We start from the raw sequence: 19,585 nt of genomic DNA, 5'->3' as shown, positions 1-19,585 counted from the left end.
TTGCCAAGCCCTAATAATAATGACAAAAGGGGGAAATAAACATGTTCCAAGTTAGATTGTAATTCTTGTTATTTTATAAATTAAAAATTATAAAATAACAATTTTATAAATTGGAATTTGTGGATTTCTGGGTGAAGATGAATTTATAGGACCTCTCTTGATTGTTTTGAGTTGATCAGGAAACATTTAGGAAGTATCAAGTTTTGTTTAGGTATTTGAGTAAAGGAGTAAAAAGACATGACCACAGAGCTCATGGACTATATGATGGTGAGCAATACCACATGTGTAGTATCAAGGGAGGCACACATGGGCTGGGGATGTGGCTCAAGCAATAGCGCGCTCGCCTGGCATGCATGCCGCCTGGGATCCATCCTCAGCACCACATACAAAGATGTTCTGTCCGCCAAGAACTAAAAAATAGATATTAAAAAAATTCTCTCTCTCTCTGTCTCTCTTAAAAAAAAGGGGGGGGGGAGGCACACATCATGATTGAGCCTGAGCACCCAGAGCTAGGAGTTAAATGGAAGGTTCTCTTGTCTGTTAACATTGGTGACCCATATCAGCATAGCCCAGCCCCTGTTAGTGTCCACTCTCCCCAACACAAGTACTCCATCAGCCTACTGTTTCTCTCTGTTTTTGTTTTGTTTGTTGTTCATTACATCTAAGTTTTTTGTTGTTGTTGTTTTTTGTTTTTTTTTTTTTTTAAAGAGAGAGTGAGAGAGGAGAGAGAGTGAGAGAGAGAATTTTTAATATTTATTTTTTAGTTCTCGGCGGACACAACATCTTTGTTGGTATGTGGTGCTGAGGATCGAACCCGGGCCGCACGCATGCCGCTACCGCTTGAGCCACATCCCCAGCCCATCATCTAAGTTTTTTCTTCCTTATAATTCCTCCATAGCGTTGTGTGCGTTAAAGCTGGGATTCAATCTCCTGATTCTATTTGTTTTCTTTCATTTCCTGTTTCTTAGAGTCTTCTTACATGTCTTAATTCAAATTCAAAGGAAGTTCTGCTTATCCCTACTTATATGCATACCAGGTCATGTCACAGGTCCTTTGTGAGACTTTGGGTTGGAAGCCATTGCACATCACACTTAGACTTGCTCACTAGGCCTCTCCTTTCAACAAGAGCCATGGGCCATAATGTTTCCCCTGAAATGAAATAATGTGCTGACATCATATTTTGCAAAGTTGAAAAGAAAATGATCAATATTGAAGGGATGTTTAGAGAAGGCTCATATGAAAACAATTGATTTTAGGGCTTAGAGATAGCACCTGCTACCTGGGGAGAAAGCATGTGCAGAGCAGTGTTGTAGAAGTATATCTGGCTAGATAGGGGGTAAACTAGAAGAAGCTGCTCTCAAAATACGATGAAATGATTCTCAAATCATTTCATTCTCAAACAGTAGTTCAGTAAATATAGCTGCCCCATATGCAAATTAAAGTGCTGAAAATCAATTTTAAAAACAACCTTTTTCCCTATTACCTTTTGTGGTAAGGGGATATTTTAGAATATTGAACTTGCCAAAAGTCTTAGCTTTTAGGGAGACAATATCACTTAAATTTAAGCAAAAAATTACTCATACGCGCACGTGCACACACACACACACACACACACACACCTTGTGACTGTTTTGCACTTTTTCCTTTGAGATGGTTGTGAGCTTATATTCTTCCTCTATTAAAAAAAAAAGGTCATTGAGCATTATTTTATTACATAGTCCTCTCCTTAAAGGGGAAAAAAAGACCAATGACAACATAATCAAGAAAATTGATTCTAAACAGGCTGATTCTTCCAGTTGCAGAGTTTAGCACGTTTGGAAGTCAATTTATCACTTCCAAGATATTTGCTTTCTATCCATCAACAAATCAATTCATACTATTGAAAATCTTCTCTTCCCAACAAGATATCATTTATTGGATGATATTTGAAAGTATTAGATATGAAACTTGCCCACAATAAGCTCATCATTTATTTGAGAACACAAACACAGACATAAAACAATTCACAAATGAGACATATTTATGTATCATTTGTAGACAGCACTTTTCACTGTGTTTGCAGAAATCCCATTTTAAATATATATTAGCTTTAGGTAAATTCTCAAGAGGGAATCATTTCATTCTCATATTATTCTGCCTTCTGAGACATATCTGCATTACATACTAGTCAAAGAATATGTGTTAAAGAAAACCTTTAAGTTCAAACTTACCTAGCATGTGTAACCTTTTATATGTCATGTGTTTTTATATGTTATGTCATTTATTCTTCACACAATTTCAGCACAGTATAAGGTCCTTATTTTCAGATAAGAGTTGGCTTAGAGAATTTAGGTAATTTCACCAAGGATATACAACTATTAACTGTCAATGCTGAGATTTAAAAATCAATTTTTCTCATTCCAACTTTAGTAGTATTTTTACTATCTAACTGCTGGTCTCTCAATGTTTGTATTCACTAAAAATTCATACATTAAAAGAGTATTACTCAGCCATAATGTAGAATGACTTTGACATTTGCAAGTAAGTGGATGAATCAGGAGACTATCATGCTAAGTGAAACAAGACAGTCCCCCAAAGCCAAAGGTGAATTTTTTCAATGATATGGGGAAGCTAACCCACAATTAGAGGAGAGAGGGGAAGAATAGACATTTAGTAGATTAAAAAAGGGGGGAATGAAGGGAAGGGAGGGAGCATAGGAAAAAGAAAGAAAGAATGAATCTGAAATACTTTTCCTATGTACAAATATGAATAAACCATAGTGATCCACCATGGTGTACATCCATAAGAATGGGGTCTTGATTAGAATAAGATATATTCCATGCTTGTATAATTATATCAAAATGAATTCTACTGTCATGTATAAAAAGAACCAGTAAAACTTAAAAAACAATGTAAGCCCCAGTGCAATGGTATTAAGAGGTATAGGCTTTCCCAGGTTATTAGATCTCTGCAAACACAGTGAAAAGAGGGCCTGCCTGCATTTTATATGTATTGAACACAAGCATGTCTTATTTGTAAATTTATCTTATGTATATGAATTTTGTGTCCTCAAAGAAATAATGAGCTTATTGTGGGCAAGATTCATATCTAATGCTTTCACATACCATCTGATAAATAACATCATGCTGGAAGAGAAGATTTTCAATAGTATGAATTGATTTGTTGATGGAAGTGACAGATTTGCATCCCAAAGTGCTAAACTATGTAGCACTTTGATCTTGGACATTTTAGCTTCTAGAACTTTGATATAAATAAATATCTGTTACTTATGCATCACCCAGTGATAAGGCATTTTGTTAAGCAGCCTAAATGGACTCAGACATTAACCACTAGTCTTCTTTCCAGGTGATTGAGAATTAATTCTCGCTCTTTGCTAAGCATTGTCAATGCTTAGAATGGTGACATGCAGGACAGGAAGAAATGGAAACCACTTGCTTGGATGAACAGAGTTGAGGACTGTTAAATTTAAGATGTTAATTGAAGGATAAAATATCACATAAGGAAAATATTGGAATAGAATCCAATGTAGACTAGTAGCAGAAGGAAGATTTCAGCTCTAATAAAATTTTTTAAATGTTTAATAATAACAAATATACAGATAAATAATCTCCATTTTTACTTCTTTCTTCCCCCATTTCCATCCTTTTTTCCCCCTTCAATTTGCTGCACAGCTATTATGTGTTATAGAGGAGTTTACATTCATGGAATTTTTAAGTGTAAAATATATGATCTCTCATGTTATCCTCATAACAATCTTGTAAGTTAAACATACATGAGGTCCTGTATAATTAGGTAAGGCGAGATCAGTAAACCTCATTTCCCTAGTTCTTGCCTTACATAATAATAGAGCACCCCTTCCCCATGTATGGCCCATCACAGGATGCTAGAACAACAACAACAAAATGCTACATGTATTGATCAACCAGCCTGCAGCTAGCTGGTTTTCCAGGCTCCTGTTCTGCTGTCTCTTGGATAACACTTCACCTGCTATTTCAAGTTCACTGGAGAACTGTGCCTCTAGAGAACTGTGCTTCAGGGAGCCTGATGAGAGCAGACATTTCTGGAACATCTTAGAGAGTGCTATTTTCTATCTCTCTGAATTATGTTTTTTTAAGACCTCTAAACATCTCACACTTTTTTAGGAGTCAGATTTTAATCATAGCTTGATATCAAGTTCCAAGGTCTGATCAACAGGGAGTTCAGGCAGGAACACAGCTAGTTCTTAACTTTGCCTCCTTTATTCTGACCATTAAGACTGTGCTACCGTAAAATTCTACTAGACTTGCTTTCCCTAGGGATGTTTTCTTCAGTCCCTTTTTGCAAACAGTTACCTGGTAGGCTCACACCATCAGTTGGTCAAACAGGATGTCTTCCTTCCTTCCTTCCTTCCTTCCTTTCTTCCTTCCTTCCTTCCTTCCTTCCTTCCTTCCTTCCTTCCTTCCTTCCTTCCTTCCTTCCCCTCCCCCCCCCCCGTCTCTCTCTTTCTTGTCCTAATGTTGGTAGGGAACAGTGAAACCTGTAAATAAGGGGTGGGTCCAGAACTAAACTTTTTTTTTTAACTCCAAAACTAAATATATTTAATTAAAAAATTAAATCAGTGCTGGGGATATAGCTCAGATGTTCAAGTGATTGACTTATTTTACTCAGCATGAGAGTTTCCATGTCCATCTACTTACCATGCGCTTGTCATAAAGTCTATATTTTTCCATTTTAGGGTAGGATTTAGAGGGGAAGGCAGTGGGAACAAAAGCTGAAATAATTTTGACAAAGGCACAGAGATACAAATGAGTTTATTTTGTGATGAGAAAAGCAAGAGTTCCCATATGCCATGGGAGTTGCTGTCACTGGGTTAGAAAGTGTGTAGACCTTTGGATGCCAAAGACATTTCCAAATCTCCTTTTAATCTCCTTTTAATACCCCACCAACTGTTGTCATGCTTTGGTTTATGTTTCGCTTCCTTATGATATTCAGCTTAGGGCTTCCTCTTATTTCCTACAATGATCTCATCCTTATAACTACAAAGATACTTTCTGTATCGTCCACTTTCTTAGTATGGCGAATTTCGTTGATTAAATTATTTTGTATTTTATTTCCTTATTTATTTTTTAAAATTATTATAAAGTACTTTATAGTTATGCAGAGTAGTGGAGTCTGTATTGATAAACTTATATGTGCATGAAAATCAATTTGAGTTCCTGATTCCCCCTGTTCCCTCCTATGCCTCTGCTTCTCCTTCTACTTTCTTGGACTTCCTTTTGCTCATCTATTAATTTGTATGTGATTTTTTTTTTATTTATGTAATCTTATGCTTCTCTCCCCCTTTCATTTACTTTACTCTAGCTTCCAACATTGAGACAAACATTTGACCTTTTTTGTTTCTGAGTTTTACCAATTTCACTTAGCATGATATTTTCCATTTTCATTCATTCTGTGGCAAATGCCATGATTTTATTCTTTTTACGACTGAGTAAAATTCCTTAAATCCCTCTCTCTCTCTCTCTCTCTCTCTACACACACACACACACACACACACACACACACAGTGTGTGGGTGTGTATTTCTTAATGCATTCATCTATTTATAGGCCCCTGGGTTGATTCCATAATTTAGCTATTGTGAATTGTGCTGCTATAAACATTGAGGTGGCTGTATCCCAATACTATACTGATTTTAGTTCTTTTGGATATTTACTGAGAAGTGAGACAGCTGGATCATAAGAAATTTAAGTGGCCTCTAAATTACAGAAAGAATGGTGATAGCACAGACTAAAGTTGAGATTATGTACTAATACATTTAATACACTAGGTTGAGAAGGTAGAGTAAATAAGAGAGAGCCATAGCCAGTGCCCCCACTAATCATGGCAATGAGATTTCCTGTGGTAATTCTCCATGTTTTGGAAGGACCTGCTGGTACTCTCCTCTTATTGTGTCCAACTTTTAAGTGTAAGTATATTCTGAATCTAAAAGGATGTTTCTACCCGGAGCCTGTGGCTTTTTTTCTAAGCTGTGCTCCACTGATCCCTTAGTTCTTGAGATCCTATCCAATGGAGCTCTTCCCCATGTCCATCTTTACACAGGTGTACTCTCCCAGATCTAGCGTAATGTCTATTTTGACTTTTGTGCAAGCACAGAAATTAATAAGGGCAGTCTAGCTGTGTTTGTTCACAATGGGAATTAGTCTGAAATGGGCACTTGTGTAAGTTTGGAGGTTATCAGACAGCAAAAGAGAAGGAAATCTAATCATCTCTCTGCCCTCTGTTGCTATAACTTAGGTGGCTTTACTTTGGATTTGCTTCCATTCATTGAAAGTTAAAATAGAAAAGATGAATGGTATGTGTATAAAACTGTGAAAAGTTGAGTTTTACAACTATGAAATTGGTGGTTTTGTTATGGGGGCCAATAAAAGAAAGCAAAAGAAAGGACATCCCTTCAGATATGAATGAATAATGAATACTAATGAATACATCAGTAGTTCAAAGAGATGATAGGATTGACAGAAGATTTTATTTGGAAGGGGGTGTTAAAACATGCTTATGGAAAAATGAGCCAGTGAAGAGGAAAAGACAAATTTACTTTTTAATATACTGACATTACCGAAACACATCCTTTGAGTTTTAGTTTATTGGATAATAAAAATTACTCTTTATATTGAAAACGTTTTATTTCTGTAGTATATAGAATGTTCTTATAATGTGTTACTATTTGTGTGCTATATTTTTATAAATAAACTATAAGATACTGACCCCTTAACATAGGACTGGCAATATTATTCACTTAGTGTTGGTTACTCAGGGCAATTGGTAGTCTTGATATTTACTCTGCAGTCCTGTGAGGACTCAATAACTAAATTCTGAATTGTCTCTCTCTAAATTCTAATGTTGAAGGGCTAAGTCCCTAATGTGTAGTCTTTGAGAGGTAATAAGGTTTAGATTTGGTTTAGATGGGACCGTAAATGTGGAGCCCACTTGATGGCATTCATGTCATTGTAAAAAGACAACTTAAATTTTCTCTCTCTTTGTGTCATTCACAAATGCAGCAAGAAGGGAGGTATCTTCAAGTTGGGAAGGAAGCCCTCACTCTAATGATGACAGTTCAATCTTGGACTCCCAACTTCCAGACTGTGAGATGTAAGTTCTGCTTAAGCAACCCAGTCTGAGGTGTTTTTAATGGCAGATTAGATAGAGATACAGACAAATGTTGATGATATAGGATACAGGAATAAATAGACACTGAGCTTTGTAGTGATTCTCTTGAAACTTTCTTCTTTTAATTAAGTCCTGGAAGTCACTTATTTTTCTTTAATTCCTAAAAAATCATATACAACTGTATGTTAAGGCCCAATAACATAGCTGTCTTTCTGTAAAGTTAGAGAACCTACAAATATAGCATTCCTTTTCCTTGTGATGCTTGGCCCTAATTAAATCATTTTCTCTCCAATTGTGATCAGTTTTCCCCTGCTGAACAACATTCAAAACTCTGACTCTTTTCTATGCATCAGCAGCTACACACTTGCATATTCACTTGAAAACATTTAGTTTTCTTGCATGCAGAAATTAGTCGTTGATATTTCAAAGGCATGTACTTGTACAATTTATAAGTAGCTTATTTAAAGTTCTACACATTGGTTTCAATCAAAATAACTGTTGAAAGTTTATCAGATTTGAAATGAGATGCACTGTTTTATCATTTGTTGGAGCAAAATTTCTTTGTGGATAAGATTATAAGCTGTGATATATTGCAAAATAGTGGATCAGTAAGGAATGATATTTACCAGGATGGTTTGCATTCTCAGCAATATATATTGAGTCAATGATGTCATATTAAGGAGAGGATAGAATAATTTTGAAATAATTTTGTTATAGTTTCATCAGGAATGTCCCACAAGGACTCATGTGTCAAAGGCTTGGTCCCCAATGCAGCAATGTTTAGAGGTAGGGCTTTTAGGAAATGACTGGATCATGAGAGTTCTAACCTCTGGTGGTTTAATCCATTGATATTGTAGTAATCTGGATTGAATTATTGGGAGGAAGTGGGGCCTAGTTGGAAGGAGTGGTTTCTTTGGAGCATGCCCCTGGGGACTGTATAATTCCCTGAAACCCCGCCCCCCCCCACACACACAGCTCCATTTACCTTCAGTCATGAGCAGAGCAGCTCTGCTCCACCGTACCCTTCACACTATAATGCTCTGCCACAGACTCATAGCAATGGAGACAGTCAATAATGGACTGAAACCTCTGAAACTATGAATCAAAATAAGTCTTTCTTCTTTTAAATTATTTTTTCTCAAGTATTTTTGACAGTTATGACAAGCTGACTAATACAACAATTCTCAACCTATATTATTGACTGGAATTAGATTTCCATATTACAGAGACTGTTTAGTATGGACTTTGTGCTTTAGAATGAAACGGAAATGTGGGAGAGATGATGTGGTCAGAGTGCTATTTCTCTGGGGAAGCTGGACTATGAAGCAGAATTTTATTGAGCAAACTGAATATGAATTGTGAAAGATCATGTTATCTGGATAGTCCTAATTCCTTCTTAGGAAACCACATGCTATCATATATAGCTGCACTCAGCCTTTGCTGGTGTCACACTGTAGATAAACTTCTTAAGATAAATTGGGTGGTATCTCCCAGTCAGGACAAAATATTTCAGACTCATTTCCCCAACTTCTTTCTGTTGAACATAATTATAAAGTATACACACAAAAAAATCTAAAGGATTATTTTAAAAGGTATTAAGAATAAGGTGAAATGACTTGAGACCCCAGGATCAGAGGAGTAGCATAGTCACATACTCCTCCCACGAGAGAGAGTTACTCAGACCTGCCTTTCTGGATACCTACCACAGCAGATGAAGGCATCTCAGGTGGGCTCATTTGTCCCTAGATCCAACAGGAGTTTCTCTGAACTCACCAGGGGAGTCTGACAATGGTAGTAAGGAGAATTGACTGGGTATTATTCGATAAAAGCCAACAAGGGAGATATGAATTTTTTCTGCCAGGCCTATGACTCCTTTTTTTAACCAAAAGATATTAAAGCTGTGGGTTGCATCAGCAAAACGTTCCTGCCAAAAAGTGGTCTGGTCTGGGAAGCCCCTTTGTCCTCATGACATGATACCCCCCTCTTCAACCCAGAGAATCAGGGTAGATGGGTGGAACTAGAAAAAGAGACACACAGCAAGTGACAAGGTATAAGAAATCTCTTTTTTTTCACACAGATGCAACTACTGGGGCAGTTACAGAGCAACAGATAGACTCCACCCGAACCCACCCCTCAGATGTTCAGAAAAATCTTAGACAGTGGGAGCTCCAGCAAAATCAATAAACAACAAGAAACCGAAATAGTATCACTAAAAATTAAACTGCCATTAGAATCACAGTGCCAAACACATGTTAAATCTAAAGGGAATGATTGCTAAAATAAAAAAGTTTAAATAAACCTAGCAATCTTCTAAATAATAGACAAATGTTTAGAATGCAATAAAAATTGCTCATCATACAAAAAACAATAAAAATCACAGCTTGCATAAGGAAGGACCATCAGCTGATTCCAACATGAAGATTAATGGTATCTTGGAATTATCTGACAAATTTTATGAAGTGATCATTATAAAAATGTTCTAATATGCAATTAAAATTATCTTGAAGTGTAAAATAGAAAATATTAAGAAAAAATATACCTTATGTAAAATACAAATGGAACTTCTAGAGTTGAAAAAGACAATAGGAGAAATTCAAATCTTACCAGATGCGCTCAATTTTAGAATAGAGAGAACAGATGGCAGAATTAGTGAATTTTAAGATAGAATAACAGGACCTACTGAATCTGAGCAACACAGAGAAAATATTCTGGGATAAAATGATACTTGGGTCAGAGTTCTGCAACACAATAGTAAATGACCGAACATTCATGTAGAAGGAAAGGATGAAGAATAGTGCTTTACATTTTTATACTTCTGTTCAACTAAAGGATATCATTTGGGTCAGAACCCTCCCCTGTCCTCCCAAAGGATGTTAAGTTCTGATCTGTCCAAATGAGTTCACTTTCATGTGTAAATTTCAAGCAATCATATTTTCAATTTATATATTTTATTGCTTAATAATATTATGATCGGGCTTGTGCTGTGACAAAGTGGTAATGCACTTGCCTGGCATGTGTGAGGCACTGGGTTCTATTCTCAGCACCACATATAAATAAAGAAAATAAAGGTTTATCAACAACAACAACAAATAATAATAATAATAAGATAATAATAATAAGACCAAGAATTTTATCAGTATTATTTTTTCAGTGTGGCTTGTTGTATAAATGATATGTATTATTCACTACTATTAACTAGGAGAACTCAATATATCAGTGTTTATTTCATTGTGCTAAATACCTGTAAATTAATGGCTTCAAACCTTTAAAAATGTGAATTAATTCAAGCCGCTTCAGTTATTTCGTCTTCAAAATCAATGCCTGAATTTAAAATTTTTATTTACATTGATCCAGGAAAAAATGACATGGTTACTTTTGCTTACATGTTAATTGTTTGGGTGTAAATTTTTATGGGAGACATTGTCACATATGATTATGCTTTTTCTTTTGCATTGTTATGAATAAATGGAAAATATGGGTTGTGGATCATATATATTTACTTTCTCTGTTTATATGCACATTTCTCATTGACTTCTGAAGAACATGGATTACTATTCTGGGCTTAGCATATTGAGCAGTGAAAATCCTGGGTATGTTCATTTTACAGTTTGGAAAAGAACTGTTTGTATTCAGCCTTTATCTCTATGCCTCCCCTTTCTCATTCACAAATCAGTTGGATAATGACAAAACTGGTCTTATGCAGTGCTGCTCCTGTGGAATATTCCACTGCATCTTTTAGTTAAAAGCTTGTCAGGGCTTCAGAACATAGGATCTGGTGCCTTGGCTGTTTGTGTTCATGGTTTGAATAAAAAGGAAAGCAAAAGGTTTTTAAGATGAGTACAAATTTATCTTACTCTGCATCATACAATTCCACCATCCATTAATCAACATTTCTTTTAAAAATCTAAGGCAAAGGATATATTACTACATTTAGTTATTCTTTCTTTCTATATATTTCTTACATACACGACAATAGTGGAGTGCATTACATTCATAATTATCCATTCACTGCACAATTTTTGTAACTCTGTATATAAAGTATGTTATGCCATTATACATGAGCTCTCTTATTTTTTTGCATACAATTCTTAATACACCTTTCTATCACCATTTATCATATATCTGTTTGTATATAAGGTGTGTTAACACCAACATTTAATTTTTTTGAGTAATTTTAGAATTTATTAGTATTTTTTATCCATGAACACATTTAATTTATATGATTAGTAATTTTAAAATAGCTTAAGTAAATTTGTTGTTTTATTGTGGCATATTTTTGATCTCTACAGGTCAGATACTTGATTGGAGATTTTCTCTTATATTTCTAGCTTTTTTTTAATCACAAGTCTTCTGTGTTTTAGGATATGTATCATAAATTATATTTAGCTGATCTCCACTTTGCTGGTTTTAACTTTACTCTGTGGGTACTTGTCTCTTAAATGTTCCAGAAAATCATCACTCCTCATTTTGATATTTTGAAGGTGAAATCCATTAAGTGAACTGAAAGTAAATTTCAAATCACAGTGATTTTTCTCTGTTTTGTTCTGCTTGTCCAATTTTGTTACAGTGTACAGTAGTAATAATTTAGAAAATAATAAAGAAAATGTCAATTGGAAAAGTAATTTAAAGTTTAATAACTCTCTATCAAGATATAAAAATTAAAAGATACATGACAACATTGTTTTGACCATGCTCAGAAATGTTCATGACCTAAATGTTGCTTAGTGGACTAAAATATAAGTTCTCAATAATAGGAAAACTGATGTTTTTGCCTAATATTTTCCTTTATTCATGAAGATAGTTAAAATGCCTTTTATATTCTAACAGAAAATATTAAAAGCACAAAATAAAAGATTTCAAAGAATTCATGCTAAAATTCTTTTGTAATATTCTGCATGGTGGTGATTTTAGTAAAAAAAAAAAAGAAACCAAGTTCAGTTATGTCTCAGAAAAAAATACTTTTAAAGAAATTGTTTTGTTTTATACACAAACAAAAGCATTCTTAGCCTGTAATCCTTTGTTTATGTACATTGTAGAAAATGACAGCAACCCACTCTGCTTCTTCACTATCCAACCTGCAGATTCGGATGCTATTAAGCATCATTTAGCCTTAGACTGACTTAAACTGAATTACACCAAGTATAATTTCATCTGAAGGGTAGTACAAGTTCAGTGAAGAATAATTATATTAGTGAATAAACATCATAAATTGATGAATTAATGTGAACATATAAATTTGAAAATATTTTTATTATATTTATTTTCATTAAGACAAATTATAGAATAATACAATAAATGGTAATTTAATTATAATAGTGTATGGAAAGTAATGATGTAAGTAATTTTAAATGATATTGTAAAGCTTTAGATTTACTCTGCTGAACAGTCATTTATTTAGCTTTACCATAATCCAAATTTATTTGGCACAAGTTTACCCATAGTTTAAACAAGGTAACCTGTTCGTCATCTAAAACATTGGACTTGTTTTAGTTAAAGTGTATTTCCAATTTTGGTAATTTAGAATCTTGGTGATTCTTGTATGTGTGTTATTGATGTGCAGTCTTTCCATAACCCTTAGACTACTTGGATTCCCCTGATTGTTCCAAGCCTCCTGCACTTTCTGTGGGGCCTTTATGTTGTCTGTTCTGCATAGCTTGAATGCACCACACCACAACCCTCTTCTTAGACTTTGGAGAAATCCTAGTGTCCCTTTCCCATCAGTGAACACAGCACACTGCAATGCTTTGGTTATTTGTATGTTTCACCCCTAGACTGAGCTACATAGACTGTGCCAGTGTGATAAGAACCAGAACATAACAACAACGCCATAAAACTTAAAGAATGAATATGAAAAATAAAAGCTTTAGAATGTTGGTGAACCTATTCATTTTCCACAAAGTGAGTGAAATCTTCAACCCTACAGATACATGTTAAAATAGAAAAAAGAAAATGTTACCATTAATGATTTTATATTGCTATCTTCTAGGAAGGAACCAGGTTCTTTTCATACAATATTAGAGGAAAAAAATCACCAATGTTTCCAAACTCCTTGGATAACATGAATATTGGGTAATAATCTCAATAAAATTGATATCACCCTTTTCCTGAACTTATTCTTACAGTCTAATATGAATCCTTCCCATACTTATAAGGTTAAGGGCAAAGATAAAATCATTATGATAACAGAAACTTACGAATTAAATGTTTTTGGATAATTTGTATGTATTGAAAATGATTTCCATTAGAGACAGTCCATGATTCCATGTAATTATATTTCTTTTATTTTTATTTCCATAGAAATTTGTGATCCCCATATCTCCTATCTCTTGTCAGATTTTAATTCTTACAAAAAGGCAGATGATTTTTTAAATTCTTTTGCCAATTTCAATAAGATTTGGCTTTATTCAAAAGTGACCTGTAAACCCACAATTAGTAGTCATTACTGACTTTTCTATTGTGGTAATGAATTTTTGATACAGTTGCATATTCTTAGCTGTTTTCATCAGCAGTAATCTAATACCTACAAATTTATAAACACATAGCTTCCCAGATACATTATGAAACCTCCAAGGAAAGCAACATGTGTGACTCATGAGCTGAAGAGGTTATAATCTGGATGGGTTTTGGTTGGCAAAGTGCACTAATCAGGAAAACCAAATAACTTCTATTGTAGTCATAGCTATCCCTCACAACAAACAAGCAGGCAAATAAACAAAACTCGAGGAGTCACTTTCTAATTCCTATATGTTTATGCTAATGTCTAACACTACAGATAATATAGGACAATCTCACAGTGTTGAGGTAGTAATAAATATTTAGAATTATAAAATTATGGAGTGGAAGAAAGATGGGTTCAGCAGTCTCATTTTCTTACGGTCTTGTGTAAAAGAGAAGTTCTATGAGTAGTTTATAAACTTTTATCTGTAAATTCTATGTCCTGGTTAAAGATCAATTAAAACAGCATTTTAGCTTGGTCAAAGTCTGAGATGCACTTTAGCATATTTCCTCCTCTTCAGTGAATATCCTTTAAAATGAGTAAGGAGAGACTTAGTTCTTTATAGGAAGTCTCTGTCATAAAGAAGCACATCTAATCCTCAACAGGCACTTCAAGGACTTTTTTTGATTCTCATGCAGAGTAGGGTTTTGGAAGTGTGAATGATGGCTTCCTGGTGAAACCACACCCTACTAGTTACAGAGTGATGGCAGGATCTTGCTCCTCCTATAAATATGTTAGCACTTGATGAAAAATGGAAAAACAGAGGGATGGACATATAAATGCACTACTTACAACAAATGTCACTCATGGTTTCCAAATGGATTTTTCATAGAGCATGAAATTATATAGGAGCTGTTTCCAAATTGTTTGAAATTATTACTTGGGCTCAGATGCCAGCTCAACAGATCATAGTTGGAAAAAAATAATTAGTTTGCATCTTAATTCCTTACTTTTTTTGGAACTGATAATCGTGATTCAGGATTTTAACAAATGAAACTAAGTTTAGATGAAAAATGTGTCTAAATTGTAGACTCTTCGAGAATAGCTACAAAAAAACAAATCAAACTTTAAAAGTAATCCTCCTCCTAATACTCTATTATTTAATCTAAAAGCCAAAATCCCTCTAAATATTAGTATTCCAGTTCTTGTGCAATTATTCTCAAGGATGGTGGTTTTTATTTACAAAAATGAGAAGCAAATGAAGATAACTATAATGATTGTATTATTAAATCATCAAAATAATAGTTATTATTGATTTGGAACTCATCTCCAGAATTGAAAAGCAAGCTAGAGATGATAGACTTCTCCAGCAGTGAAAAATATTAATTCAAATAACAACATCATGATGAATGTTTACATGAGAGTGGGCAAAATATATTATAGATTAAAAAACATTTTAAATTTTTTTCTCCTGTGAAAATTGTTGGAAAATTATTCATCATCTCATCTGTTTTTCTACTTATGTGTATATGGGTGGAGTGCTGGAGAGAAAGGGAAAAGTAGATTTAGGGTCTTGGACCAAGTCTACCAACATACTATCTAGTCTTCAAAATGTGCTCAGTCAGTGCAGTTCACAATGGCCCAACTGTGAATCCAGCCTAAGTGTCCATTAGTGGATGAATGTATAAAGAAAATACGGTATGTACACACAATGAAGTTTTAGGCAGTCATAAAGAAGAATAAAATTATGTCACATGCAGGAAAATGGATGGAACTTGAGAACAGTGAAGTAAGCCTGATTTCACAAGTCAAGTGTGTATGTTTTCTGTCAAATGTGGAAGCGAAAGAAAGAAAGAGAGAAAGAAAGAAAGAAGGAAAAGAAAAGAAAGAAAGAAGTAGAAGGTGGAAGAGGAATCTCATGAAAATAGAAGGAAGAGGAGGAGACTTGAGTAAGGGAACCAGAGAAAGGGAGAAGGGAAGATAAATGGTAGGTACTAGAGAATGAAACTGACCAAATTAGATTGCATGTATGAATACGTAATAATAAATATCACTAATATGTATAATTATAATGCACCAATAAAAATTAAAAATAATTTAAAAAATGCTTTAAGTGCCAGCCATTGATTTCTTATAGAGAAGGTAGAAAAGTCAAAATTGGAAAGCCTAGGAGTACCAAGTCACAAATGTGGTCATCTCAGTTCAAATTGAGGTGAGATAGCAAAGGACTTTTGTTGCCTATGCAAAGATAATGTGTATCTAAAGGAAGGGACACATTTCTGTGATTGTGGATATTTCCATTCTTTTAGACATTTAATACTTATTATAATAACACTTAAACCAGTATCACAAATAGTGAATGAATACATATTTACTAGAAATCTCCTTGTGTATCACTTTACAATTTTATGGATGAATGGCATTTTATAGGTTTCAGAATCTGTTAAAGTCATTTAGAAAATGTCTTCATTTTCTTTGCCTTTAATATGATTTCTGCATGCTATTTACCTTTGTTATACTTTTCCTAACCTTCTTCCCAATTTATCACTTTTCCTTTTGCATATTCTTGCTTAAGCACTCTTTACCAGAAGAATACTCCAAGTGGGATTTTTGCTTCTATATAAATATAAACATGTTTTTTTTTTTTTTAAAATCCCTCTTCTCTCCCTGTATAAAATAGATGTAGAGGAGGAATGGGGTAATAAGGGGAGTCTGTTAGGGGGTGCATTACTTGCATTTACATGTCTTCCTCTTATCTATATGGCATTTATACTATTATCTAGCAGTATAATCATTTCGAATTTGGAACTCATGGTTTTTGTTTTCGAAATGGTATTAAATTTTAAGCACCCCTGCATAACATTTTTGTCTTCTGTTAGCATTTCGAAAAGGCTTAAAAGATGTTATTTGTGCTTGGCCATTTCCAACTCACTGAGTTAAAAACTGAACTGTCAGAAAGAAAAGGAAAAAATATTGAAAATGCTCTTTTCCCCTGTGACTTTATGCAGACCCAAAGCTTATAGCATTTTAAACAAAACGAACACCATCATACACCGCAGAGTTTCACTTTCCTCCTGTTCAGCAGGAATCAAGTTCAAATAACTGCATATTAAATAGTGTCAGATCCCTTAGAACAATAACTCTGCAGAAATCTCTCCTGCACCTCTGCAGACAACAATGAAAAGAAAGGGTAAAGGGAACACAAAGACTTGTGTTCCTGGACAGATGCCATTTTCACTCTGATTTCATAATTTTATCAAGTTAAAATAGAAACAAAACTCACACTTGGAGTCAGGAGTTAAGGAACTGAACAGAGTCTACAAAGTTCCCTTTTTACTCCTGTAGATTTGAATAGTTCTCCAACCACTAAGGAGCTGACTGGTTTCATAATGCTGATCAAAGTTTTAATTTTGTTTGATGCATGAAAGCTCTACCTGGGGCCCGTAGAGAGGTAGCTATTAAAATGGACTCTGCTTAAGGAAATAGTTTTCTCTTTTGTTAGTGCTGATAAAAGATTTTTTTTTAATGTTACTTTGTTTATCTAGGACCCTGAAGACTTGACTTTAGTTTTTGGTCGACAGTAAGATCGATCAGCCTTAGTGATGAAACCAGTCTTATTTTTCTCTATTAAAAAAAAAAAGTGACACCTTTATTAGGAGAAATATTAAAATTGCCCTACTTCATTCTGTGCATTCTTTTGTAAATATATTTAGTAATAATCCTAGCTCACCATCACATTGGCATGAATTTGAATTATTTTCCAAGTAATAAGAATTGATTGTACTGATACATTCTTTCCTCTAATATATGAGGCACCCACACATTTTCCAGAATGATGTGTGGGCTATGTAGTGTGACATTTTTTAAAAAATCCAATATGGCTATGTGCTCAAGTAGTCTCAGGTACCGCAGTGCTTGCAATTCCACCAATATTACATTCTTTTGGTTCTTTGGTGTTATACAAATTTAAAATCCCTTATTGAAGTACATCTTGGAGGCATAATAATTCAAGCTCTCACACATTAATATTTTAAAAGACATTAGGTGAGGCTGGGGCTCTAACTCAGTGGTAGACACTTGCCTAGCCTGAGTGTGACCCCCACCACCATGACCAAAAAAAAATATATATGGGTGACAGTCTTATGAAAAGGTTCCTGTAGTTCCTAGGGAAAGGTAGACTCCAAGGGAGCAAGGGAGAAGTCACCTTGAAGAGAAGTATGAAACTTGCCTGTGTATAATTTTAGCCTGTTCATATTTCCTCCTAGTCCTTTTCCAATACATTTTAAGAGAAGCTTGTGAGAACGTTCTGGGTGAATCAAAATGAACATACATCATAGATACAAACATATATTTATGTGTGTGTGTGTGTGTGTATGGTATATAGATAGTGAGATAGATGGTATATATAGATGGTACACATATATGATGTGTGTGTATATATGTATGTGTGTATATATATATATATATATATATATATATATACATATATATATACAGAGAGAGAGAGAGAGAGAGAGAGAGAGAGAGAGAGAGAATGTATGCTTGTGGTAAGTCTAGGGAGTCTGTTGCTATGTGTGGCCTTGTATGATGAGCTAACCAAGTTTAATAGCTTGTTTGCTATTTGTTTTGCTTTTTGGAGGTATAATCTCTTAACTGGTATTAATTTTTAAATAAAAATTACCAGAAATATCAACCAGAATATTCTCATTTAAAAATTAAGTGATGAACAATTTCTTCATATTAAAGTCTTAAAAAACAATTACTTCATATGCATATTTATATCATATGAATGTGCAGCAATTTATTTAAACAGTCTTTTTTATTATCCCAATTTTTAATTATTATATACAATATGGATATATATCTATGTGTGTTTATATAAATGTTTTATTCTGGCATAGACTATTAGAATAAACCAAAGAAAAAATGTTCTTAATTTTGTATCAAGCTATTGGATCAAAGAAAAAAAGAACGCATTAAAGTACTTTTTGTGTGTGTGCGTATGTGATACTGGAGATTGAACCCAGGGATTGCCACTGAGCCACGTTCCCAGTCCTTTTTATTTTTTATTTTGAGACAGGTTCTCATTGTTTCCTAGTGTCTTTCCAAGTTGCTCCAGTAGTCTTGAACTTGTGATTCTTCTGCCTTGGTCTCCTGAGAAGCTGAGATTGTAGGTATGTGCTACATGCCTAGCTAACATTAGCATACTGCTTTTCAAAAAGGCTGTCATAGTTTTCCACTTTTTTTAAAGAGAGAGAGAGAGAATTTTTAATATTTATTTTTTAGTTTTCGGTGGACACAATATCGTTATTTTATTTTTATGTGGTGCTGAGGATCGAATGAACCCAGTACCCCGCGCATGCCAGGCGAGCACGTTACTGCTTGAGCCACATCCCCAACCCATAGTTTTCCATTTTAAACAACAGGTATACAGGTAAGAGTTCTCATCATATTTACAATATTTTTAAATAATTAATAATGGTGTTTATTGTCTTTTGGATTTATAACAGTTTTATTACTAATAGAAATCAAAATACTATCATGTTTCTAGGTCATGTATAATTCTGATTTGAATATTTTAGTTCTTAGCTTTACCTATTTTTCTTTTGATAGTACTTTTTCAAATAAGCTTTATTTTGTAAGAACTATGGATTCATCTGAGTTTGAAAAACAACATAGTCATTGATTCTTTAATCTGATTTTACCAATGAAAACATTGAAAAACCCATGGTACAATACCACAACCAGGCTATTTGGCATGAAGCAAGATACAGAATATTTCTATCACTACAAAGATCCCTCAGACCTCTTTAGCCACATGCAGATCCCTTTCATCCTGTTTCCTGAATACCTCCCAACCACTAATCTGTTTCCCTTTTCTATAATTTGTCATTTTAAGAATGTTATGTAAATGACATCATACAGTATGTAAACTTTGGGGATTCAGTTTTTCCACTACTATCCTATGGAATTTTATCCAGACTGTTGTGTGCTATCTATGAGT

The sequence above is a fragment of the Spermophilus citellus genome (assembly GCF_964194105.1).
Source record: "Spermophilus citellus genome assembly, chromosome: 7".
NCBI classification, from domain to species: Eukaryota; Metazoa; Chordata; class Mammalia; order Rodentia; family Sciuridae; genus Spermophilus; species Spermophilus citellus.
This window is presented reverse-complemented; position numbering follows the sequence as displayed.